At 37.9% G+C, this 25,323-nt stretch overlaps 1 long non-coding RNA gene across 3 annotated transcripts in view; it reads right to left on the bottom strand.

Moving 5' to 3' along the window:
* Positions 1–1,208: 1,208 nt before the first annotated feature.
* Positions 1,209–25,323, bottom strand: part of LOC123639454 — a 45,914-nt gene continuing 21,799 nt past the window's right edge. For 2 of the 3 annotated variants that reach the window (XR_006735732.1, XR_006735733.1), the window contains exons 2-3: positions 13,270–13,394; positions 1,209–1,404 (exon numbers count right to left, since the gene is read on the bottom strand). This is a non-coding gene — a long non-coding RNA (uncharacterized LOC123639454). Of the gene's footprint in view, positions 1,405–13,269; positions 13,395–14,373; positions 14,386–25,323 lie in introns of those variants that run through there. The other variant, XR_006735731.1, reaches the window with a different exon arrangement.

Raw genomic sequence — 25,323 nt, 5'->3', positions numbered from 1 at the left:
TTGGGCTCTGAAGTCAGACATCTGGGTTTGAATTTTGTTTGCATAGGTTACCTTGGGAGAATTATTAACTTACCTAAAGACTCAGTTTTCTCATCTGTTATATGGAGATATTAACACTTAGTTCATAAATTGATGGTACCTGATGCATAACTAGCATTCAATAAGTATCAGGTATTATTAGCACCATACAAGCATAGTACAACACAAGGAAGCACAAAGCCAGAGAACACTCTAACTGTGACTTAAAGAAAGAGAAGGTTACAACCCACACAGGGCACACTATGTACAAAGTATATGGTCATGAAACAATTAGACACTAAATACAGAAAGAACCTGGGGCAGCAATACAGAATGACACATCATGCAAAGCTGTCCAAGAGCAATATAGACATGTGACATTATCAGAACCTCACAACATATGTTCATCTATCACAAAAAGAAAATTCTATCTTCTATCTTCAACAATAAGACCCAGCAATATTTAACAGATTGGGAAAGTCTAGTAGAATACTTTCTATAGTAAAACACCAGACTTTTCTACTTTTAAGACTTAAGATGATGAGCTGATAGGAGGGTGGTAAAAGAGAAAGCATGTGAATCTGTCCCATGGCCCTAGGTCCTTTAAGCTTGCTGGAACCCCTAACCCCTACCCATGTACGCATAGCTGAGAGATGTAGTAACAATAATAATATGATATTCAGAGTTGTCTGCATTCCTTGTCATTCTTGACCTGCTTGCCCTCTGAACTGTCTTAGCGAACTCGGAGTTCTCATCATGCAGTTCAATCTTCATCCCTACCTCTTGCTTCTCTGACTTGCAATCTCATAAACTACTACTGGGATTTAGGCCTTCCTTGTTTAAGGGGACCTAGGCTTAGTTCTTCGGCTCCCAGCATCATTTCCTAAATTGGACAAATGCACTTTGCTGGAGCCTCAGGCCTCTGACTCCAGGCCCCACCTCTGTCTGGGCAGTCTACAGCTAAACAATTAGCACTAGCAACGGCTCTTCATCTTCGCCCACAGTGAAGAATGTAGTCAGGAGACACAGGCGCCATTTCAGTTAAGATTTTTATAGTTGTATTGCACAAGCTTATATGTGCTTTCTCTGGTTAAGAACTATGCAACAGGCAACCTAGAAGACCTGTGAAACATCCCCTTGGAGTGTGGTAGACACTGAGGCCCAAGAGAGGGAACCCTAACTAATTGCCTGTGCTTGAAGAAAGTCCAGCTAAGCGGGCAGAGTATGGCACCCTGAGGAGCAGTAGCAGGGGGCAGATGGGGGCTTACACAGCAGTTGCCATCGGAGCACTTTAATGCAGAGTCAGAAGGGCCCCAGCAGCTTGAAGAAGCCTCAGTTAGGGGAGAATCCAGGACACAGGAGTGCTCAGATAGGGAGACAGGCAGCCTGGAGGAACAGAAAAATAGATCTGTAGGTAGCTGAGCTCCAGCTTCCCGGTGACATAAAAAGTTCTAGTTTCTTCTTTGTGGGATTGGAAAAAGCACTGTAGGGCCCCATTTGGAGGACCCATGTTACTACAGAAAGGACCCCCACTCAGGGAGCAATGCTGAAGCTTCCTCACAGGATTGGACCTTGTGGGAGACACATGGAGGCAACTGGCTTCATTGTCCCAGGTCACCTGCTCCACCTCTTTGCTGTGATTTCTAACCTCTCTGTCTCCATTTGCTTATCTATAAAACAAACTCAAAGTAGTTTCCCTCCCACAGAGCTTTGGAAAGGTTAAATGATATTCAGGTAAAAGGTTTATAACAATGCGTGGAATGTAAAAACACTCAGTAAATGTTCACTCTGATTATTAGCTTATAAGCAATAATAATAAAGATTTAATTTTTTCCCAGCCACTCTTCCAAGTGCCTTATATGAATTGCTTCCTTAAATCCTTAACCCTATCAAGTCTGCACTACTCCCACCTCCATGTGTAAAGAGGCTGAGGCACATCAAGTTAAAGCATCACATGGTTAGCAAAAGGCAAACTGAGATGCAAACCCAGGCAACCTAACGTCAGAGCCAGGGCTCTGAACACTCTGTTTACTCTGCTGCCTACCTAAATAGGGGGCATAGTATTGCCCTTGGAGAGTCAAGCTATGAACTCAGCACAGAGATATGCAAAATCTCTCGAAGGAGGCAGAGTGGCCATCTGGCTAGAGGAGGCTTTCCCTGTAAACTCATTAGAGTTATTAATGTAACGATCTTAAAAGGGTAGTTGGTCAACCATGGAACACAGAAAAATGAGAGTCTCAGAGACAAAAACTAACAGTGCATGTGCAGCCCTAACCAGGGAAGAGAAGATCAGTCACCAGACAAAAACATAAGGGCAGGCTTGGTGGATACATATATAGAAGAGGAAAAAAAAAAAATTAACCAGTTATCTTAGTTGAGTTATATTTCTTAAGATCTACCAACTCCCTTCGCTCAGATTTATGCTCACCAAGGAAGTGTCTCATTAGTTTGCCTCTTAGAGAGACTCTGGGGCTTCAAGGATTTTTTTAAACTTAATAAAGTAGGATTCTCTGAATAAAATATGGGCTTTAATTAATGATAATGCACCAATATTGTTTCATTGATGGTAACAAATGTGCCATACCAATGTAAGACGTTAATAATAGGGGAAGATGGGTGTGGAATATGTGGGAACTCCCTGTGCTGGCTCCAGTTTTCTTTTCTTTCTTTCTTTTTTTTTTTTTGTAAATCAAAGACTATTCTGAAAAATAAAAGCCATTAAAAAAATAATAATAAAAGTACAATTCTGGCTTAAACACCAGTCTCTTCTGTGTTTATTTAGCGTGCTCTTCCTTTGAAAATCTACTTTGCTCTCAGACAATATAATATCCAGTCTTCAAAGTAGAGGGCTAGACAGACATAACAACACACAGAGTCCACTAACGTAAAGGCTGCTTAACAAGGGCTCTCACAGTCAGCTGGGCGAGGCTGCCTGGTGAAATGCCTTCAGCCCCATAGGCCATCTTGACAACTTCAATATGGCCCCGGGTGATGCTGCATCCTGCTGTTGAACTAGAGCACTGTAAATCCTTAAATGGTACATTCTAAAATTAGGGTTGATGGGGCTATGCCTACACATGGGCACTTGTGGCTTCAAAAATTAGCTGTGGGGCAAATGGACAAGAGAAATTAAGAACAAAGGAAGAATTTGTCCCTACTAACTGGGTGACATTGGACAAGTCATTTAATTGCTCGGAGCCAAAATTTCTTCATTTAAGCGTTGTAGATTAAATACCTACTTCATTCACCTACAGGGTCTTTATAAAGATCAAAATCCATGTGAACTTCTTTCATAAACTCTGTGTAACTACACAAACCCAAGAATTGCTGACATGGATCTTAAGTTTGGTGACAGCTCTCGTTTATACAGCACTTACCATATCCAGGTACTGCGCTAAGCATCTTTTGTGTATTAACTTATTTCATGCTCACAATAACCCTGCAGCACATTCTGTGATATGTCACCTGAAAACTGACTGCAGGGTCAAGACCCTCATTTCCCCAGCTACCCAGGACAGTGTTGGGTGAACAACCACTCCAAGCTAAGTTGCTCTCCGGAAATTACGTTCAGCCAGTGGAAACTGTGTCACCCAAGGTTACCACCCCTCCCTGTGGGTGACCCAGTTCCAGTGACTAGTTGTTCTGCATGAGAGGGGACAAAGGCTCAGCCCCCTTTACCTTAAGGGGGACTGCTCTCTGAAGGGCCATCCAGCTCCTCCGGTCCCGGTGGGTGGGCTGAGGCCTCTGCTGCACCTGCGTCACAGCCCAGCTTCTCCTCTGCCCCATCCTGCTCCTCTCACCCCTCACAGTGCTATTCCCAAGAACCCTCCCTGGTGAACCACCTTACACAAATGTCTGTCTCAGAGCCTGTTTGGGGAACACTGAATTTAAGATGGATACTATAGAGTATTAGTATTAGTATTATTAGCCCCATTTTTAAGAAGTGAAGTAATTTCCTAGAGTTCATGCAGCTAGGAAATAGCAGAGCCAAGACTTGAGGCCAGGCCATCCAGAAAATCTTTTTACCATAACATTCGGCACTAAGTGAACAGACTGTTTGTGTCAGATGTGTTGTTTGATTAATGGCTGGACGAGAAGCTGAGCTTCAGCACCTGGATGTTGGTTGCTGCTACAACTTCAAAGAAAGGGAAAAACTACTCTGAAAAATAAAAACAAAAAAAAAGCAGGACAAATTTGAGTCTGGGTATTTGGGGAGGAGAGGATGAAGGAGAGGAGAAAGAGAGAGAGTGAAGGAAGAGGTGAGAGGTGGGGCAATTTAATTGGGGGAATGTTGTGGGTTGCGTGATATGATTCCTTCCTATGACATGCATCCCCCCCAAATATCTTCAGTAAAATCTACCCAAGTCAGAAAATGTTTGACATTGTATTCACTTGTTTGGGATGCCATAACAAAGTACTACAAAGTGGCTTAAACAATGAAAAATTATTGCCACAGTTCTAGAGGCTAGAAGTTCAAGACCAAGGTGTTGGCAAGGTTGGTCCTTCTGAAGGTGGTGAGGGAAGAATCAGTTTCATGCCTCTCTTCTAGCTTCTGGTGGTTTCCTGGCAATCTTTCATACTCCTTGGTGTGATCTCTGCATTTACCTTCAGATGGCATTCTCCCTGAGTCTGTCCCTGTGTCCAAATTTCCACTCCTTATAAAAAGACAATAGTCTTTCTGGATTAGAAGCCTATACTATCCTAGTATGAATTCATCCTAACTACTTACATCTGAAACAACTTTATTTCCAAAGAAGGTTATATTCTTAGGCACTGGAAGTTAGGACCTCACCATATAAATTGTTGTGGTGCACAATTCAGTTCATAACCAATGCAGATTGGAGTATTTTAAGGAAATCTGTGAAGGACTTGGTTTCTATATCTGAGTTGATGTGGTAACAAACAGAGACCATTTATCTACCAGTAGATGTGGACAACAGGGCTGTGAGTCCTGTGAGATAAGTGAAGTGGCCTAGAGCTTTATCAAGTTGAGAAATTGTGATTACAAACAAGTATACCCATGGCTCAAGGGGAGAGACTGCTACGGTTTGAATGTTTGTCTCCTCTAAAACTCATGCACTGGAAACTTAATCCCCAATGCAACAGGGAGGTAGAGCCTAATGGGGGTTGTTTAGGTCATGCTGCAATAAAAATGGCTTTGGGTAGAGAGTTTTCTCCCTTCCTGCACTTCTGCCATGTAAGAAACAGCATCTGTCCCTCTATACACACACGCACACACACAGTCTCACACACACAGGATGCAACATTCAAGATGCCATCTTGAAAGTGAAGACTGGACTCTCACTTGACACCAAACCTACCAGTGCCTTGATCTTAGACTTCCCAGACCCCAGAACTATGACAAATAAATTTATGTTCTTTATAAATTACCTAGTCTCAGGCATTCTGTTGTAGCAGCACAAAATGGACAGATGCAGCTAAACTCTGGATAACAATGTCTTGAAATAAAGTAAATGCAAGGGCCACTATCAATTGATTCTCCACTATCACCTTAAGACTGTATAGAACCAACTCTATCCTCTCAACCTCCTAAAAAAATCAGCTACTCTTGTAAATCTTTAGGTCCATTAAAAGGGAGTATTTCTACTACTTCTTTTACATCCTTCAATATGTCTAGCACATAAGGAAATAGCTTCCTGGACACTGATTACTAGAAGATTTCTTCAGGGGAGTTCACAGTGCCTGGACTGCTTGTGAAAACACAATTTTCGATGATGTAGCACTGCAATGGCTGATTGATACGTATAATTTCCTTGGCATCTGACTTAAAGAAAGACTGGTAGTACAGGAAATACACTATATTGTATAAATGTTGTACAGTATAGAAATTTTCTGCTCAAATGGCTTGAGCTAAAAATCTAACTCTAGCATTTACTAGTTGTATGTCTTTGGGAAATTTATTTGATCTTTCTGTGCCTCAGTTTCCTTGTCTGTTAAGTGGGGATAATAATAGATCTCATCTCAATGGACTATTGTGAAAATTAAAGGAGTTGAATCAAGTAAAACACTTAGAATGCTGGCTCTCACATGGTAAGCACTCAATAAATAGCAGCTATTATAGTATTGTCACAACAGCAACTGTCTTTCACACTATCAAAATGTGATACAAGTGGGACAGTTACAAGATATGCTTTTAAAAGGTACAGCACTTAAAATTAAGTACAAGAAAGGAAATGCTTTGCTTGCAAGACTCATTTCAACCATTGGACGAAGCTTAAATCATTGGTCAGGGGCCAGGCAATATTCATCAGACATTTATGCCGCTGTACATATTTCAGATAAAAACTGCCTGTTGCTAATCTCTACGTCATCAGCCAAGGCAACTACATACTCATAAATAAAAATTCTTGGCTCAAGCCTCTGATGACAATAACTTAATTACATGTTTAGTCCATTAACATCATCAAATAGACAATCTGATTGCTTAAGAATATAAATAGCCGGCCAAGATGCAATTTCAGAGTAACCATTATTTTTTTCTCATTTTAAAAATGTCTTGGGGAGAAAAAGAATATACCTCATAGACAATAGCTGTTATGAAAAGAATTGGGATAAATTAAAATTTGTAATGCTAGCTTGGGCTTATACTAGATACTAAAAGATGAAGATCTGATTTATTTACTAAGTTTGACTGTTTAAAAAAGAAAAAAAACCCTCTAACGCAATACGGCTCCTATCTTTCCAAAACCCATCCGTGATCTCAGTTTTATAAATTCCACCATGTAAAAGACAGCAAAGGTTCTGTGACTGTGAAATGAGAAAATCAAAATACATTTTGAAAGGCATATTGAAGAATAAAAATGAGATAATTTATATAAAAGCAATTTGAAAACTGTTAAATGTATATATAGTAGCTATTACTATACTTATAAAAGGAGTTATAACTTCTAGATAAATACTAGATGCTATTATGTAAAAATAAAATATAGCCCAACATTCAAAAGAAGTAATATTTGTATGCCACTTAAGATTTTACAGAATATTTTTATATTTACTACATCTGTTCATTCTCATACCATCTTTGAAGGAATGCAGGCAGCCATAGTTATATCTATTTACCAAGAATAAGACTGAAGATCAAGAGAACATACACACGTGACAAAACCAGGACTTGAATGTTCATTTTCCTTTGTGATCTCATATCTTGGCTCTTGTCTTTTATACTTCTTTAGAAAAGGAATATGCATGTATGCTACCTTGAGCTTTATTCTCTCAACTTAGCATTTCCTCCCTTTATTGTGCACATCTTTCTTTTATCAGTAAAATAAAAATAATATAAGTTAATCTTCCTCTTTTGTGAGAGGTAAACAGCTCAAAAATATGGAAGAGGTAGCAAAGCCTATGCCACCCCCATAATATCTCATCTACTATCTTCCAGGGAGAACCCAAACTAGAACCGTTTATTGGATTCAAGCTTTGTATCCAGAAGGCCATGATACCAATTAAGCTATGCTGCATAACAAAGCACCCCGAAACTAAGTGGCTCTAATAAGCATTTATTATTGCTCACAAGTTTGTGGTTCAGCTGGGCAGTTCTGGTCTCAGCTGAGCTCACTTGTGCATCTGTGGTCAGCTATGGATTGGGTTAGCAACTCTGTGACTTTGGGTTGGATTTCACACACATTTGGGGATGGCCAGCTGTAGGCTGGTCTGGGTTGGCCCCAGCTGGGACAATTGGTCATTTCTTGTGATCCTTCATCCTCCAGGAGGCTATTCCAGGGCTGTTCTTATGGAAGCAGAAGGAGTCTGAGAGAAGAAACAAAAGTGGGCAAGGCCTCTTGAGACCTGGGCTTAGAGCTGGCATCTTTTTCTCCCCACTGCATTCTAGTGGCCAAAGCAAGTCACAAAACTAGCCTAGAGTAAAGGGTTGAGGAAAGAAACTCCACCTTCCAATATGATAAGGGGATATATAGATATGGGAAGAGTTGGAGAATTGAGATCACCTCTGCAAGCATTTTACTGTAGTCATTATCATGTTATATCATAAGAAGGAAGCCTAGCATATCTATATACATATTATACATTTGCATGGCTTAGTTGGTTGTCATCTTACATCTTACAGCATGTTAAGCAAGGAAGGGATTTCGTAATAAATAGTAATAATTTACTCATCTTCATGTTCCCAGTACTTAGCATTACATCAGGCAAACTGTAGGTATTCCACAAAGATTATAATAATGATAAAAGAAAAAATAGTGGAAAAATTACTAGAAATCAGAGAATCAGCTGGAGCATAATTCGGTTATGCCAAATTACCTGTATAATGTGGAAAGGAGTGATTGTGCCTCCCTGGGATTTCAAAAGACAGAGTTAAACTGGGCATTCTCTAGGTTCTTTCTTTTCTTCTTTAATTTTAAAATATTAAGGCTCTACGAACTTGAGAACATGTGTAGATTCAACACACCCATTAGATATATGGGGAGACTGAGGCTAGGAAAGCTGACCACAGGGCTTAGAAGTATACATGATTAATGTCAGAGCGTGGAACTCAGAGCTCATGACTCCCAGCTCAGCCCCTGTGGGTTACTGGAGCACATTGCTACTTCAAGAATATTCCATGAACCACTAGCATCGGTATCATATCCCCTGGGAGCTTGACAGAAATGCAGAATCTCAGACCCTATCCCACGCCTACTAAATCAGAATCTGGATTTTTAACAAGACCTCCAGATAATTCATATGTGCATTAAAGTTGAAGAATTTCTAGGCTTCCTAATAAATTCTTAAGGGCTGAAAAAGTAAAATAATCTGTTTAGTTAAGGAAATGTTCCTTTGGATATCTTAACACTGAAACCATTTCTTCGACACACCTCTCGCTAATTCATTTAACAAATACCTCCTGAGCACTCACCCTTTGTGTGGTGTTGTAGAAACAGAGATAGCAGGTCCTTGCCCTCCTCGAGCTCACAAAGCCCCTTTCTCTTTTCCCATGTCCTTTTCTCCCTCTCTGCCCTCTCCTTGCTCTTTACCTTCCCAACCTCCTCCCACTCCCCATCTTAATAATTCCATGACTAGGATCTCATTTCTGAAATCGTTGCTTTAAGAGCAAAGTATTTGATTCATTTGAAATTCCAATTTCAGAATAGTGATTTCAAATGTTGGAAAAATTTGATTTGGCTCACTTCCAAGCAGCTTACATTATAATATCAGCACGACCCTAAAACTGTGTATAAAGAAGACAAAAGCACTCAGAACACTTTGGGGGGAATTCTCTGTGAATACAGTACACGTTAGTCATACACTTTAGTTTTCATTATTTCCTAACTCAGTCTTTTCTCTAGAAAGATAAAAGGTTGCTAGCACAAAAATACAAAGAAATTGTATTTTTTTTCTGAAATTTGTAAAGCTGGCACATCTACAGCCATAATAAAACGTTTACATTTTTCATTGAAGAGAAAAGGAAAAATGTTCAATATCAACAGATTATTTTCATTCACAAACTTAGCATGAAACAGAAAATTAAACATAAATCCAGTAAATCAATGATTTTCAGATGACTAATGTGAGCTGGAGTCTTTACATTAAGCAATTGGATCCCAAGTCGTGGTTAGGTGATGCAACTCAATTCCTCTGAGGTTTCTATGCCTGGAATTTTAAGTCCCAGTGTTTGAAAGTTCTATACCTTTCTTTTTTCACACTCCCTCATACTTCTGAAAAGCTCTGAACTCATTTCATTCTTCTTTCCTTTCCTTGTCTTCAAAGATATTCCGTGATGATTCTGCTTTTCAAAATCAAGACTGCTTGAACTTTAGCTGAGAGTAATGAAATTTCAATCTTGCACACAATGGTGACTACATCCTTTTCCTGCTCTCTTGGTGTAGTTAGAATTGCAGCTGCCCAGCGGGAACAATAGGACCACTTCTCAGTTCTGAGGGATTGGCTGATGCTGAACAGCAGTGCATAGAAATAATCCTTGGCAATCCCATGGGTGACATTTCTCATTCCTTATCACCCATGCTGCACACAGCCGGAACTTGATAAGACACCCAGAAAGAAGATAATGGCTGCTATCAAGCTGTCTAGGTAGAAATAATAATAATAATCTGTTTATGGAAGAGCAGCTGTCCTATTGTTCTGGATTTCATGAAATCTCAGTGTCAGATCCTCTCTCCCAAGCCAGCCCCATCCCTGTTCCTCATGCCAACCCAATCACTTTGGGGCTTTAATGATGGGCATTTTTCCCCTGATCTTTTGATACAATAGACAAGGATGCACATAAATATCCCATAATCATATTCAGTCACAGGATATACTTAAAAGGACTAGAGAAGAGGCATTTCATAGGAAGATTTGAAGCCTGGGAGGACTTTGTAATGAATATAGGAAAGCCCAGTATTCCTTTTTAAAATATGCACAAAACCCAGAATTACTGCAAATGAGTAGTTCAGTAATCATTCCGGTCTGAAATCTTAACCCCTAAATTTTGAAAAGTAGGTCTCCATTTCTCAAAGTGAAACCCCAGAGAACTGTGATATAGCGGTCGCCAACAATGAAGGTCACATCTATGTTCACTGCTTTTCATTTGTCCTGAACAGAACAGCCACAGGCTTAGCAGTAGCCTGGCAATAACGTCATTGTTCTCCTTTGCTTTGCACCAGATTGTTCTCGTGGCTGGAGAAAGATCTCCCTTAACTGAATATGTGGTCACTTTATTTACCAGCATTCAGATCGAGCTTTCTCTTTATTGCTGTCATCTTCACGTAGGGGTCTCTGTGGATGTTACTTTTCTTTCATTATCTGCCCACCTATTTCTGGGGGAAGAACTAGACAGCCACGGCCTTCAGGGTGAAGTAAACAATAAAACAGAACCAAATAGGGCAATTCCTTTTTCCCCTCCATGCAGTGTAAAACCATAGTCAAAATTTGCCTGTTCATTTCCAGAGAGAACAGACCCCTTCATCCCTGAAACAATTGTACTGTAAGGGTCCCACCATTGCAGGGAGCAGAAGGTCAGGGTTGCCTTTGCCTCTCTTTTCTGTGACTTCCCCAGAAGTCATCATCACCTCCAATTTACCCAGGCTGAGCTCCCTTTCTTCCTGTGTCCCCTTTTAGTCAGGCATGGCAATGGCCAAAGAACAAAGAGGGAAAAGATATGGACGTGGTAAGTGGAGAAACAACCTTCAAGTGTTTCGCACTGACTGGTTCCTCCGTTTTGTACGATAGGATTACTCTGTGAGCCAGATGTCTCTGCATCTGAACAACCCCAGGTCTCTTTCTACACAACAAAGGCACGCCCAGCTAAAGGATCTCTCCCTCCCTCCTTCTGTTTCTCTCTTTCTTCCTCTCTCCCCTCGCCTTCTCTCTCTTTGCTGAGTGCATGTCCCATTGCCCAGGGCCATAATCAAATACTGCTTTCTCTAGGCCTCCTCTACCTTCTCCCGCCCTCCAACAGAATGAGCTAATCATGGTATTTTGTACATAGCTATATTATACCCTTTTTTGTTCCACATCACGTCTTTCTTGCCAACCAGAATGCAAACTCCAAGAAAGTAGGTAAATGCTTTTTTATCTATTCATTCATCTTTGGAAAGGCAATTTAGCAAAATGAGTAAGGAAATAGGTTTTGCATCGGACAGCTCTGGGCATGAATTCTAGCTCTGAGGGTAACTAGCTGCATGCCCTTGAGTTTTCTGGGACTCAGTATACTGACATATAAAATGGAGCTATTTTCACAAAGTTTTCTTAAAGGATTAAGTGAATTAAAGTATGTGTATGTAAAATGTTTAGCACGCTGCTGACATGCAATAAGCTCTTGATAAATGGTATCTATTATTATATTAATAGTTAATTATCATGAACTTGGTATCCTCAGCCCCTCCCACAGTAGACCATCAATAAATGTATATGAAGAGTACAGCAAAAGAACAAAAGAAATACACACACATATCTACAGTACATAGGCACATACTGTATATACATACACATGACAGTACATATACACACACTATCACCCTCCCACTATAAATTACATTGCTCTCTGCTTAGATGAGCTCTCAAAATGCAAGACAATCTGTTGACTTACAGAGGGTATATGAGAGGGGAAGAAACTGATCACAAAAGGGTTTGCAGAGATTCTTCTTTCTAGCAGCTTTACTGTAAGTGGGGGCCTCAGAGAATCCAAAAGTTTTCCTCTGCGAGTGCCAAATTTGCCATCTCCTTCTGCCATCAAGACAGAAACACATCCATCTGCATAACACAGGTGGGGGGCAGGTGGCAAGAGCAGGGTGCTTTTCAACCACCACCAGTCAGGCCCTCAAAGGGAAAAGCAGAGATGATAGAGTCTATGTTCACTTGCCAGAATGAGTCACGGCAGAATTCAGAAAGTAAGGAGATGTGGCCTTTAACTTGCACTTCCTTCTCCCAATAGTCCTCTTGTGCACAAGTCATTATAAATCACCTGGTCTCACACCACCAGTGACTGTAAAACCCTGGAAATGTCTGGATTCAGACTTGGCATTTCCCCCATAAGACACCAAAGGGGTTAATGTCTGGCCAGTAATCAAAGTCTGGCAGCTTCTACCCCACATATAATGGGCATTGTTGTTCCTGAGAGTTTGTCTGTTTTTTCTGGCAGGCTTTACTGTTTGGAACTGATTCTAAAACAGAAAAGGAAAAAATCAATCTGCATTTTTTTTTTTTTTTACGCACACATGCAACAAAACATAAGGCTGGCCATAGAACTGTTGTTTTGCCAGATTTCCAGGAAAGTTGTTGGCTTACTATTCAGAGAAGATGACTTATCAACTTAAAATACATTTACCTCAAAAGGGAATTCATTTATGTATGTACGTGAGACCCACTTAATATCCTAAGGCGGCTGCCTTGTCTCAGATACGAAGCAACACATTACAACTGTATTAGCTGATAAGTGAACTGTGGCTGGCCCATCCATCTGCATATAAAATCCATTTGCATGACGTTATTAATGCGCTTGCTCATCAACCTTCCTAGGTCACTTGCAATCTCAGGACATGCTTGTCACTCCCACCTGATGGGCCCCCAGATGTTTCCATCCGAAACCACATGAATGTGTCTAAGTTACCAATACAACAGAATCCCTTTACAAAACATCAGATTCTATTCCAGTGGGAAAGGACAGGTTTTATTTTTATTTCCAATCTGTCATGAAACAACACTTTTGTATAAACCAAAAATCATTCACTTAGATGTCAATAGCACAACAAATTTTTATAGACGTGTCTAAATATTTACTCTTAGTTCTGTACTTACCTTGTCATGAACCAGTAACAAGCAGTTTGTGGATCAAACTGGTCCATGGACCACACTTTGCTGGACCACAGGTTTAGTCATATTGCTAGTAGATCACAGTCTAGATGAAGGTTCACAAACTGTCTCTGTAAAGAAGCAGGAGATAAATATTTTAGGTTTTGCAAACCATACAGCCTCTTGTAACTACTCAATTCTGTTATTGCAGTGTGAAAGCAACCATAGGCAATACAAAAAAATGAATGGGCTATGTTCAAAAAACTTTATTTATAAAAACAGATCACAGGTTGGATTTGGCCCACAAGCTGTGGTTTGCCAACCCTTGGATGATGATGTTGATGATAATTGTAGCTAACATTTACTGACCAGCTACAACCTGTCAATCCCTCCCTATTTTCCCACTATACCCATGGGTTAGGTAACACTCTTTTAATTTTTCAGATAATGAAAATGTGACATCAAGAAATTAAGACATTATTTCAGTTTATTCTGAAAACTGCAATCCCTAGGCTCATACCATAGCATAAATATAAAACAAGGGGGGTATATTTTTCACCATGAACAAAAATATTAAAATATTAGTGTCATCTTGGCCATCTTCTTCCCTTTCTCATTTCTCCACCCATCATCAACCTCAGCAGTACCAAGGTCTTAGCGAACAGTCCTGCTCAAGGGTCCTTGTGGAGTCAAGGTCAGGCACAAATATATCCATATTAATGCAAATGTTTACTTATTCGACAAATATGTGTTGAGAGCTTACTCTGTGTCAGACACTAGTCTAAGCAATGAGCCTAAAGCAGTGAACAAAACACACAAGATCCTATTCTTACAAAACTTATATTCTAGCAAGGGGAGGTAGACAATAAGCAAAGAAATATATATTTTCTCCCATTCTGTATGCTGTCTGTTCTCTCTAGTGATAGTTTCTTTGGCTGTGCAGAAACTTTTTAATTTGATCAGGTCTCATTTATTTTTGTTGCTGCTGTGATTGCTTTTGGGGTCTTCTTCATAAATCCTTTGCCCAGGCCAATGTCTATAAGAGTTTTTCCAACATTTTCTTCTACAATTCTTATGGTTTCATGCCTTAGGTTTAAGTCTATTACCCACCATGAGTTGATTTGTGTGAGAGGTGAAAGGTGCAGATCCTGTTTCAGTCTTCTACATGTGGCTACCCAATTTTCCCAGCACCATTTATTGAATAGGAATTCTTTTCCCCAGTGTATGTTTTTATCTGTTTTGTCAAGAATCTGATGGCTATATGAAGATGGTTTTATATCTGGGTTCTCAGTCCTGTTCCATTGGTCTATGTCTCTGTTCTTGTGCCAGTACCGTGCTGTTTCAGTTACTATATCTTTGTAGTATAGCTTGAAGTATGGTAAATTGATGCCTCCCAATTTGTTCTTTTTGCTCAAGGTTGCTTTAGCTATACAGGGTCTTCTCTGTTTCCATAGGAAGCATAGAATTATTGTTTCTAGATCTGTGAAAAATGATGTTGGTATTTTAATAGGGATTGCATTCAATCTGTAGATCACTTTGGGTACATCTGCACTTGAATGTTTATAGCAGCACAATTTACAACTGCAAAGATGTGGAAACAACCTAAGTGCCCATCAATACATTAGTGGATTAATAAAATGTGGTATATGTAAACCATAGAGTACTACTCAGCCATAAAAAATGATGAACTACCTATTGTGTTATCCTGGGTCAAGCTGGAGTCCATTCTTCTAAGTGAAGTATCATAGGAATGGAAAAACAAACACCACATATACTCACCATTAAATTGGTACTAATGTGCAGCATTAGATTGGTACTGATGTGCACATATGGGAAGTAACATTCATAGGGTGTTAGGCAGGTGGGAGCGGGGAGGAGGGGATGGGTAAATCCACACCTAATGGAAACGGTGCATGTTATCTGGGAGATGGGCATGCTTTTTGGTTGGTGCAAAGGCAATTTATGTAACCAAAGCATTTGTACCCCCATAATACTCTGAAATAATAAATAAATAAATAAGCAGAAAACAAAATAAATATGTGTTATGTTGGTTATATGGGAGTCAGGGTTTGAAGAAAAATAAAGCAGAGCAAGAGAATAGAGAGAAACAAGGAGATAATTCTCTTTCATTCAACTCTTTTATCTCTTCTTCACCAACTAAGATATGTAAACTCCAAATAGAGCTACACTTTCAAATGCACCTACTAGGTATAAGTGTATATCTATAGAATATTTTTCTACCATATTTTTACCAGTTATTTCCTCCATAACTATATAGGAAAGAACATGCTGCAAATATTTATTTATTTATCTATCTATCTATCTATTTATTTATTTATTTATTTTTTGAGACAGAGTCTCACTCTGTTGCCCAGGCTAGAGTGCCGTGGCGTCAGCCTAGCTCACAGCAACCTCAAACTCCTGGACTTAAGCGATCCTACCTACCACCTCAGCCTCCCGAGTAGCTGGGACTACAGGCATGCGCTACCATGCCCGGCTAATTTTTTCTATATATATTTTTAGTTGTCCAGATAATTTTTATTTCTATTTTTAGTAGAGACGGGGTCTCACTCAGGCTGGTCTTGAACTCCTGACCTCCAGTGATCCACCCACCTCGGCCTCCCAGAGGGCTAGGATTACAGGCGTGAGCCACCGCGCCGGGCCTGCAAATATTTATTGAGCACCTCCTCTGTGCTAGGTACTCTTTTTAGATCAGGAATCCAATGGTGAGCAAAATAGACAAAGATGCTTGCTCTCATGGACTCCCATTAGGACCAGGAAAGTCAGAGAATAAGCCAAACACATGATAAACACATGTTAGAAGGTGATACACACAATGGAGAAAAGAAAAGGCACAGTAGGAGTATAAGGAGATCCGGAGTGTCTAGGGTAAGAGGGAAGGTTGTAATTTAAAATAATGGAACAACTTTCCCTCAATCAAACAGTGCGCAGCTGAAACAATGTCCATTTGAACATCAAGTCTACTTTTTAGTTCACTCATTCCTACAGTCAGTGTGTCATCAATTAAAAGAAAACACAGGATGTTTTGTGTTGAGAGTTCTATTTAAGTCCATAAAAAGAAATGTTATTCTTTCAAAGTCATTTTTGCCCTTCCCTTTCCCTTAGTTCAGAGAAAATATTAAGGGATTGGCAGCTGAAACAATCTAGGGATGGGAAAGGTAAAAGGAAGGAAAGACTATAAGGGCCAGCATTCACACTGGGGGACTGTTTTAACAAGGATGTAGCTGTGGTCCAGCCCTCCCGGGTCCCAGGACAGCCTTGCTAGGGAACTGGCAGAAGCAGAGCTGGCAGGCACTGAGCATTTTCCATTAAGCGTGGCATTCGCTTTTTTCAAAAAGTAATGAGATGTTAATATAGATTTGAATTTTAATCAGATCCAACGTAGGAACAGGGTGTTTTTCTGCAAATGTGAAATATTTCTAGGCTTTTAGGAAAATGTCATCCATATAAAGGCTAACTAGTGTTTTACATATAAAACTGCCATTCTTCATTGGTTTTTCAGGAAAGAAAAAAATATGGTAAAATGAAACATTACTGCAAATATTTCTTACTTTCTTGTGAACATCAATTGTTTCTGAGGGTATTTTTTTTTAATTATTCTTAGAAACTAGGAAGAATGTTTGTAAGCTTAAGGCAAGGATTACAGGATTTCAGTTAATAAATCATGAAAACAGGCTAAGTGAAACCTATTTTTTGATAATAATAGTATTAATTTAAGAGATCTCAACAAATTCCTAAAAATATGATGTAGGCTTAGTGCTAGAAATGACAATAGTAGTAATTCTGCCTAAAAGCAAAAGGAGTTCAAAGTCTGCTTGCTGAGAAAGAATGTACTTAGTAACCACCGCTTTCAGCTACCAGAAATAACAATACTGTTATCTCAGGTGTATTGTGTTAATTGTTCTTCTATACCAGGCATTTTGCTAAGTGCTGTTAAAGAATGTACTTTAGCAAACCCTTACCATAGTAGTGTAAGAAAAATATTATTCCCATTTTATAGGTGAGAAGACAGGTTTACCCAAAAGCATACAACCCATATGCTCTCATGGACTAATCCCCATGTCTCTGATTCTAAAATCAGCACTCTAGCTCATACTTTCTCTATTCCTTATGACCCCTATGTTCATCTTTTCCCCCATATTTTCTTCTAGGAGTATATTCTTCTTTCACAATTAAAAAAAAACTCTTTTGTGGGCTGTAATTGTTATATGTTTCCTACATCCAGTTGTTTCCCCAATCAGTTTATTCTGTAAAACTCAGAATAAAGTTCTCTTGGGTGTTATGGGGCAGGCTGGGTTCTGGGAGTGACTATTACCTCTTGTGGATAAATCAAGCTGTCTTCTACAAGATTAGTTTATCCAACACTTAATTGCTCAAACAGTGGATAGAAATTCTCCGTCATCCTCAGTCTACTTCCTACTTAACCCCCTGAGAATTCTCTGATGGCCACTAAAAATAAAAAAGACAACATCAGAGCTAGCATTTGGTGGGAGCTAGGAGACTAGTGACAAGAATTCCCTAAACCTCCTTTGTTCCAGTCTGACTTTCATATTCCTTAGAGAAAACAGAGGCAAAATCCCTTGTGTGTCTGTGTTTGGGGGAATGGACCCTTTTGGCAAGCTTGATGTATTCCATCTGTGCATATATTTGGATTTCTAAACATGTGTTTATAATATATAATCCTATTATTAAACATCCAGAATAATAAGGCAAATATATTGGAAGGAGGGACAATAATTTGCTCTCTTAAAGGATATTTTCACATCAGAATATAAATCTCTTTGCCTTCATTTGCAAAAATAAATTTCCTGAAACCGTGAGATGACAATTTTTCTTTCTAACCCAGACCAGACATGCAGACTGGGGAACTAAACAACCCATGGCAAAGTGGGGAGGAAAAGTGTGCAATGAGGGGCAGAGAAGCCCAGCAAGTGTTCTGATATGCCCCTCTCAAAACCTATGGCGCAAAATGTCTTGAATTAAATCACATACGTCACCTATAGAAAGATCTGCCTAGATAGTAAACTTGAATATTTGCATCAGTGAAAGAGAGCACTGGTCCATAGGTGTCAAGTTTGGTATGCATCAGAAGCACTTGGAGTGGGTTTCAACATATGTAATTTGGACACCACAGCTGAAAGTGATGATTTAGTGGGTCTGGGGGAAATTCAGGCAACAGCATTTTTAAAAGTCCTTTTCCAATTCCCCGAACGCCCAACTCTGACCACCACACACACACATACATGTGACTCTGAAACACCCAATTCTGAAAAACACTGGAAAATGGTGCACAGTTTCCCCAGGCTGAAGGAGACAAGGAAGACACTCAACAGGACGTCAAGGAGGCAGGGAACTATTCCTGACTTGTTCAAGATGCTAACTGGAAGGGGTACCCAACCTTTATAAGGAGAAACTAAAGGCTGCAGCTCTTTAACATAATGCGTTTGGTTCATAAAGTGTATTTGGTTTAAAATTAAAAGGGCCACTGGAATTCATGTCTTGAAACCATCTCTCATGTGCACAACCTTGGCCCTCTTCTTGCACCACCCTGCCCATTATCTGTATTTCTATTACAGCAATTTCTGACACAGAATTTCAGATGGAGATCAATAGATGCTTCTATGAAAAATTAAAAAATGTACAACAGTATCTCTTCTTAATACTCATGAAATCAGCTTGCTCATAGGCGCTATCTCAGTCAAGTTGGGCTGTCCAGTAAAATACCATAGACTGAGTGGCCTAAGCAACAGACATTTATTTCTCAGTGTTCTCAAGGTTGGAAAATCCAAGATTAAGGTGCCAGCTGATTCAGTTCCTCAGCGAAGGCTCTCTTCCTGGCTTGCAAGCAACCACCTTCTCCCTGTGTCCTCACGTGACCACCATGGGGTTGGGGTCAGGGGGTGGGGTGGGGAGAGGAGGAGGAAAGAGAAAGCACTCTGGTCTCTTCCTCTTCTTATAGAACACTAATCCCATCATGGGAGCCCCACCCTCAAGGATTCATCTAAATTTAATTACCTTCCACAGTCCCCACCTTCAAATCCCACTATATTGGGAGTTGGGGCTTCAATATATAAATTTTGGGAGGACAAAAACAGTCTGTAACATACACAAGGACAAACTTTATATTCTTCAAAGCAGAGGCCACAAGTACCAGCCCACACATTGACACGTCAGGCCACTATTCTCCTCAAGTGAGTTATTCCAAATGAGAAGCTTAACTTATTTGAGAGAATGTAAATTAATCTTATTTTTAAAAGAAAGATGCTGATTTCAGCTTTCACTATATCCATAATCAAGTATTTGCAGAAACAGAAAAATAACAAAGAATGAAATTCAAGAATCTAGCACCCAAGTTTTTAACTTGATGACAATGTCTTGGTTAGTGATATAACTATTCAAAGTGAAGCAGGAAAGATTTACTGATGTTATCTAACCACCTTTTAATTCTGTAATTCAATCTGCGAATCAGTCACTCTACTTTATACTTCATTGCATATCTTTTAAAAGATACGTAAGCTTGCCTATTTCATTTCTTTCTCTTAATTCAGATACTCTACAGTACATATTTTATAAAAGTGCTATATGGGCTAGTAAACTTGAGAGGTATTTCTATTTAGACATACTAAGGATAGGACAGTTTTCTTCTCCTATATTTCCATTAGTTAATACTTTAAAAAGATGATGAAATGGTGTGTGTTCTGTCATTTTATTATCTGCTTGCTACCCCCTAGCCATCACTGGAAAGATTTTAAGCACAGACATGCTATCAGATCTGTACTCTTGGAAATAAGGAGTTTGTGCAGTGCATAGCAGTTACATTCTAATTATATTAATTCAGACTGCAATTTCTTTGAAATATAAAGGACCTGCTGTCGGGGTGGTATGGACAATGGAGGCTGAACATGTCAATGACATGACAAATTCCTCGAGCAGAGTGCCAGATGTATTGTTGCCCAGGATTCTTTTCCGAGAGCAAATTCAGTAAGCACTATCAGTGTCAACTCTGGAGCAAGGAACTGGTTCATTTGTTATCTTTCCAAGTTGCAGGTACATCTGCCAGAAGAGTCTGCCAACAGATGAATTGGTAATTAAAATCATTTCCCTGGTTGGAGGAGTGATTTGGAAATTGTTCCTCTTTTCTTTCTTTCTTATACAGAGGAAAAAAATACTTTGGTGAATATTGATATGGATTTGCTATGGGCAATGGTATAATTCTGTGATCCACGAGTGCCTTGCTATCACATTAGTACTTGATCACATTTACTGGGATTTTTCCTTTAACTTCTACTTATAGAATTGCCAAGTTCCATTATTTGCTGGGGCTGTATCATTCTTTGTCTTATAAAAGTTCTTTGCAGGTATAGCAAAACCTAATATATGTCAAACACACCTAACAATATCACTCAATTTATAAAAAAAAAAAAGTATATTGTACCCCTTCCCTTTGCCAGCTACTATGCTAAAATAAATAATATATAATGATGATAGATTTTAGAAATATTAAAATTTATAAAAAATTACATAATACAAAACAGATACTAGTTCAGTACCTGTTCCTAGCAGTTACTCGACAAATATCATTTTTACTCTTTTTCTATGTCCAGAAAGACACTACTTTGCCATCCAGAGATTTACACCATTTCATCATCATCATCATCATCATAACAATGACAAAAAAATCAACTAACATTTATTAATATTAAGCATTTACTATCGATCATCTAAGCACTTTATATGTATTCATTTATTTTATCCTTACAAACCTATGCTTTTTATCACTGTTGTACTGTTTAGGAAGATAAGGCCTAGAGAAGTACCTTGCCCACACTGATACAACCAGGAAGCATCAGAACTGGAGATTTGACCGAAGCAGTCTGAATCTCAAGCCCTCAAGATTAACCACTTCCCAATAATAATGTCACATGAGACCATATAAGTAAATTAATTGCAATAACTTTTCTCAACTGTGCCAAAGCCCATTGATTAATTGGCTTATCTTTCAATACTCATTTGTTTACTCTTTTTTCCTTTCTTCCTCCTTCCTTTCTCCCTCATTCCTTCTTTCATTCCTGTTCTTATGTCTACACAAATAGCTGCTTCTATTTTTCTAGCAATAAATCAAGGTTTTCTACCATCCTCAGAGACTCAGAGGAATCTTTATGAGAGTCAGTAAGTAGAAAAGAGTGTTTTAAGATAAAATTTTAAATTGTCTTGCTGTTTTATAATAGTCTTAGAAAAAAATAAATAAAAAGAATTACTTTCTTAAAATCAAGAAAGCAAAATAATGTAGATATATAGACCTTGGTGACACAGAAGTTTACTATTGAGTTCTTAGCATATATATATGTGTGTGTATATAGATATGTATATGCATATATATACACATACATATATCTCTGTAAAATAGAGCTTTGGAACACATAAAATATGTTTAAATATGTGAGTTCTTGGTAATATCAACAATAATAACAAAAACAACAATTCATGTTCACTTTAGAGGAGAGAACCAACTCATTATTCTGCAATCTGGTAGATGAGGAAAAGAACAAAGCATTTATTTTGTGTTTCCTTACTTTAGATATCCAAATCGGTAATTGGGAGGGGGAAAAGTTTCTTCTTATAGAAGTATCCTGCTCAGTAAATGAAAAAGAAATCATTGGTGTATACATGTCATTATACATTTGTCAAAACCCATAGAATGTACAACATTAAGAGTGAATCCTAATGAAAGGATGGACTTTGGGTGATCATGATGTGTCAATGTAGGTTCACCAATTGTAACCAATACCACTCTGGTGAGGGTTATTGATAATGGGGGAGGCTATGTGTGTGGGAGAGGAGGAGGTATATGGGAATTTTGAGTACTTTCCACTAAAATTTGTTTTGAAACAAAAACTGCTCTAAAAAATAAAGTCTTTTTAAAAATCATAAAATTAATATATCACCACTTTGAAATAACTAATTAATTAACAGATCCAGGCAAAAGTCTTTAGAAGTTAGTAACATTACATACATGCAAATTTCCACTTATGGAAATATATACCATTATTTATGAAGTAGTTTTGCCAAAAACATGGAAACAGAATCTGATAAAATCTCTAGCCTTAACTGTTAGTTTATAGGAAGCACAAAGTACAAGATGATAAATATGTCTGAGAACATCTCAGGAATGAAATAAAGAAAATTCATATTGTTAGAAAATCTTCAGGGAAAGCAATCCCATTTCTTCAATCAAAAATTCTAAGAAAAACAATACAGATGAAGAAGGAAGCTACAGATAAAAAGAGATCCTAAAGACACATCAAGCAATCACAATGTGTGGACCTTGTTTAGATTTGGATTCAACTGTTTAAAAAAAATAGATTGTAAGACAATTGAAGATAAGAAAATACTGACTGTACATTTCTTGATATTAGGAATTATTGGTAATGTTTTTAGGTTTAGTGAAGATAATGTGACTATTTTATTTTAAAGAATCCCTATCTCTTAGAAACACATATTGAAGGATATATAGAGGAAAAAAAATTGATGCCTGAGATTTGTTTGAAAATAATGGGAAGAAGACCCAAATATATGCTGACTACAGGAAATTTATCTCATATGTAAAGGCTGAAGAAAAGGGCTGGAAAAAGATATTCCATTCAAATGGAAACCAAAAGTGAGCAGGAGTAGCTATATTTTATATCAGATAAGATAGATTTTGAGTTAAAAGCAGTAAAAAGAGACAAAGAAGGACATTTTATAATGATAAAAGGATTAATTAAGCAAGAGAACATAATAATTGTAAATATATATACCCATAACACCAGAGCACCCAAATTTATTAAGCAAATATTATTAGATCTAAAGGAAGAGGTAGACTCCAATACAAAAGTAGTTGAGGAATTCAACACCCCACTCTCAGCACTGGAAAAATCATCTAGACAGAAAATCAACAAATAAACACAAGATTTAAACTACACCATAGACCAAATGGACCTAATGAACATTTACAGAACATTTCACTCAGCAGTTGAAGAATATACATTCTTTTCATCAGCACATGAAATATTCTTCAAGCTTGGTCATATGTTAGAACAAAAAACAAATCTCAGAAAATCAAAATCATACCAAATATCTTATCGGACACCAATAAAACTAGAAATCAGTAACAAGAGTAACATTTGAAACTATACAAATACATGGAAATTAAGCAACTTACTCCTGAGAGACCAATAGGTGAAGCAAGGTATTGATAATTAAATTTTAAAAATTCCTTGAAACAAATGAAAATAGAAACATAACATATCAAAACCTATGAGACACAGCAAAAGCAGTATTAGTAGGCATTTTACAGCAATAAATACCTACATAAAAAACTAGAAAGATTTCAAATAAGTAACCTAATAATTCTCAAGGAACTAGAAAAGCAAGAACAAGCCAACCCCAAAATTAGTATAAGAAAAGAAACAATAACATTAGAGCAGAAATAAATGATATTGAGACTAAAAAAATACAAAAGATCAACAAAACAAAAAGTTGGTTTTCTGGAAAGATAAATAAAATTAAGAAAATGTTAGCCAAACTAAGAAAAAATTGAGAAGGCTCAAATATAAAATCAGAAAGGAAAAATGAGATGTCAGAACAGATGCCACAGAAATACAAAGGATCATTAGAGACTACTGTGAACACCATATGCCAATAAATTAAAAAACCTACAGGAAATGGATAAATTCCTGGACACATACAACCTACTAAGATTGAACCAAGAAGAAACAGAAAACTTGAACAGACCAATAACAAGAAAAGAGATTAAATCAGTAACAAAAATTGTCTCTAAAAAAGAAAAGTCCAGACCTGGGTGACTTCACCACTGAATTTTACTGAACCTTTGAAGAAGAATAAATACCAATTCTTATCAAACTACTCCAAAAAAAAAAAAATGAAGCAGAGAGAATTCTGTCTAAATCACTTTATGAGGCCAGCATAATCGTAATACCAAAATCAGACAAGGATACAGCAAAAAAGAAAACCACAGGCCAATATTCCTGATGAACATGGATACAGAAATTCTCAACAAAATATTAGCAAACAGAATCCAACAACCCATCAAAATTATAATATACCATGAACAAGTGAGATTTATCTCAGGAGTGCAAGGATGGTTCAACATATGCAAATCAATAAACAAGATACATCATATCAACAGAATAAAGGACAAAAACCCATATGATCTTCTCAATAGATGCAGAAAAAACATTTGATAAAGTTCAACATCCCTTCATGATAAAAACCTTAATAAATTAGGTATGGAAGAAAAGTACCTCAACATAATAAAGACCATATATTTGACAAATTCACAGCTAACATCATACTGAATGGGGAAAAAGATGAAAGCTTTTCCTCCAAAATTGGAACAAGAAAGGGATGTCCACTCTTACCACTCTTTTTCAACATAGTACTAGAAGTTCTATCCAGACTGATTAGGCACGAAAAAGAAATGAAAGGCACACAAATTAGAAAGGATTTTCCCTGTTTGCATATGACATGATCTTTTATATAGAAAAGTCTAACAACTCTATGAAAAAACTCTTAGAACTGATAAGTGAATTCAGTAAAGTTGCAGAATATAAACTCAATATTAAAAAATAACTAGCATTTCTATACACAAAGGATGAACTAGCTGAACAAAAATCAAGAGGGCAATCCCATTTAAGGTAGCAACAAATAAATAAATAAGCAACCAACCTAGGAAAAAATTTAACCAAGGAGATAAAAGATCTCTACAAGGAAAACTACAAAACACTGATGAAGAAATTGAAGAGGATACAAATAGAAAACATCCATGCTCACGGTTCAGAAGAATTATTAATAATATTATTAAAATGACCATAGTACCTAAAGCAATCTACAGATTCAATGCAATCCCTATCAAAACACTAATGACATTTTTCATGGAAACAGAAAAAAAAATCCTAAAATTTGTATGGAATCAAAAGACCCAGAATAGCCAAAGCAATCCTTAGTAGAAAGAACAATGCTGGAGGCATCACACTACCA

Source organism: Lemur catta, chromosome 6, assembly GCF_020740605.2.
Source record: "Lemur catta isolate mLemCat1 chromosome 6, mLemCat1.pri, whole genome shotgun sequence".
Lineage (NCBI taxonomy): Eukaryota > Metazoa > Chordata > Mammalia > Primates > Lemuridae > Lemur > Lemur catta.
The sequence above is the reverse complement of the archived record's forward strand: the minus strand, read 5'-3'. Positions and strand labels throughout refer to the sequence as shown.